This window comes from Haliotis rufescens, unplaced genomic scaffold (assembly GCF_023055435.1).
Source record: "Haliotis rufescens isolate VD_foot unplaced genomic scaffold, xgHalRufe1.0.p SCAF_69, whole genome shotgun sequence".
In the NCBI taxonomy this organism is placed as follows: Eukaryota; Metazoa; Mollusca; class Gastropoda; order Lepetellida; family Haliotidae; genus Haliotis; species Haliotis rufescens.
Window position 1 is genome coordinate 1,650,633 of NW_025964360.1, and position 3,101 is coordinate 1,653,733.

A 3,101-nucleotide genomic window follows, 5' to 3' on the forward strand; every position below is an offset into this window, starting at 1 on the left:
AATACGGTTTGGGGCGTTAATAAAATACACTGACGCAAGTATATTCTAATCAAATCAGTTGAATAATTGAATATGCCTTATTTTACATATTACATAACATCACTTCACAAAATTTGGACACTTGCAGTAACACACTACGGTGATCGCATTAAACACCACTTTGAACAGTATTTCAGTTTTTAACGGTGTATCAGACTGATGTGGGGTAAAAATCCGAAATGGTTCAGGCCATCCAACGGGTGTTCGCGAAGAGGTGAGCGTATCCTGCCACACAGATGGCACCCGTCACAACCACATGCAAGGACAAGTCAATTGTTCGCATGAACAAAGCACGGATACACACAATGATGCCCGTCCTCACTATTACCTAGCATGTAATTTATATTGTCCGTCAAAAACATGGACGAGTATAAACAATATGTTCCTACAGGTAATACATGTCATACATTTGACAAAATGTATTGACTCAGAGAATTATTGTTAATCACAGCGTATAGATTCGGTATGCAGATGAACTCATCACCCATCCCAATATTGATAATCCTTCTTGAAGAGCTATGAAATAAGAAGCTGCTATAGCGCATTTTTACACTTTATCTTTTAATTGGCATGTTAGACTTCTATTTCAGAACTCAGTTATATTTGCACGGATCAGTATGGAATCTTGGAAGGGACATTGTCGCGTTGTCGTATTGTCGCATTGACGCCCTTACAAAAACAAGCAAAACGTGTCAAAATTAACGAATCCACGACAATTCGACAACGCGACATTTTGGACATTTGTCGTGTTGTTGCATTGTCGCTCTCTGAATAATCTTTTTATATTTTACAATCGGGCGACAATGCCGTAACGCGACATTTTCAATGTCAAAATATGTCTCGTTGTCGCCCCATCACAAATGTTTATAAAATGCGTAAAGTTCAGTTAATGTTACAGTTAGGAAGCGATTACCAAGTTATATCTGTCGTAGAAGTTCAACTTGATACATGTACGTCTTGAATTGAAAACACAAGTCCGTCCGCGAGTCCATAACGTTTTATGGGGAACTCTTCTCTATAAGTGCTTAGTGTTCAACTCCCAGTTCCAAACACGTTGTACCTCATCATGTCAGCTGGTCCATATAGAAAAAAGAGTGACTGATAGTAAGTGTTGAACAGACAAATTTCATAGAAATAGACTCAGTTAAAAGCGATTTAAACGACATGTCGTCAAAAGTTGGTGATATGGAGAGACAGTTCGCTGATGTTGTTGCGGGCAAGAAGGACAGTGAGTGCTGCTATGAGAAATTTTCCCCGCTCTAAGGACGAAACAAATGACCCACTAGAGACATGTCGTATGGTCAACAAAGTCATCCGCGACAAGCCGAAACTTCATGATGTCCGTGCAGTACGGAAGAAAAGGAGCGACGCCAAACCTTGTGTTGTTGTGTTTTCGTTGTGACAGTTGAAGGATAGAAAAACTTTTTCAAAGGTTTATATTGATGCTGCCTTGTCACACGAAGAACTTGTTGCCCGGGCCAACATTCTGACTCTGATTAAAAAGATCGGCAAAGACAACACTCTTCGATTCCAAGGGAAGAGATTAATCGCCGGACGAAAAGCCCCATATAAGGCTAGGACTCTGGAACGCGTGTGGATGGACGCAGAAGGATTCCAGTAGCCGTTAATTCAGGGATTGTGTAGTCAAAGATTTCGACCGTGATGTATTCGCGGTATGCGAAAACTTTCTTCAAAAGGACGAAATTTTTTATTTAGATGGGTTTACGTGGCACGGTAACAACAGGAAAAATATTCATAGGAGAACGAAACCGGGCTCCGGCGGAGTCGGCGCATTCTTTAAGAACTCTTTTCTTCAAACTTTTGACGTGAGTGTTTTAGATAATGAACATGAAGACATAATATGGTTTAAACTTAATTCCCATGCGGATTCAGATTTTAGTCTAATTTTATGTGTTTGTTATTTGCCCCCAGAAGGCTCATCTCGAGCTAATGATGCTGAACACTTCTTTGAAACCCTGCTTGAGCAGTTGTACCTTTATCAAAATGAAGGACTGGTATGTTTATGCGGTGATTTCAACTCGAGAGTGGGCGACAAGTGTGATTTCATAGAAGGTGTTGATAATGTAGCTGATAGGGAGGTAATAGATCTAAAATACAACAGATATGGCGATTTATTCATTAACTTTTTAACCGAGTGTAATCCCTGCATGCTGAATGGACGCATAGGTAAACATGATAAAACATACATAAAAAACGGATCTTCCGTGGTTGATTATGTTGTCTCAACTCATGAACTTCTTAGCTTTTTCAGAGATTTCGCCGTCACGCGGTCGTCGTCGTTAGTTACAGGAGGTAACCTGCCGGATACTTTACCTGACCACTCAATACTTACCTGGAACGTGACCGTACCTACCTCTGTGTCTGCAGATGTACACATACGCGCAGCAGCCAACTCCGTCCATGTCTCGCAAACGATACGACGCTGGTAAGATAACCAACTCGTTTTAATCCCAAGACGATGTCATTGGTAAAGCAACAGACGTCATTCATTAAATTGAGAGAGAATTGACTGTTTCAAATAACGTTGACGCTGTGTATGACGAGTTTGTTAGTTTTATGCATCATGAGTTAGATAGCGTGTGTTTAACACGACAGTCAGTAAGGAGAAACCCGAATGCTAAATCTAAATACAAACCTTACTGGTGAAATGAGCTTCAGGAGAAATGGGACGATCTGTGCACGGCAGAACGTATTTGGCGACTCGATACCAGCTGAATCTCTTAAGAATAAAGACTGTATTGACATTCTTTTTAAATTGATTTCTGATTGTTTTAATAACAACGCCTGTCCAGCTACTTGGCGATCAAGCGTTATTAATCCGATTAAGAAACCAAATATGGATCACCGTGACCCACTTGCATAAAGGGGAAGTGGTATAGGTAATGGTGATTCTGGCTCACTTCCACTGGAGCCAGATTTATATACCTATACCACCACTACAGAGGGAATGTTTTATGTCAAAATGATGATGCGCATCAACGATCGTCATGAGTCGTATTAAAAGAAACATCAATATTAATTAATAATGAATAAAATTTACT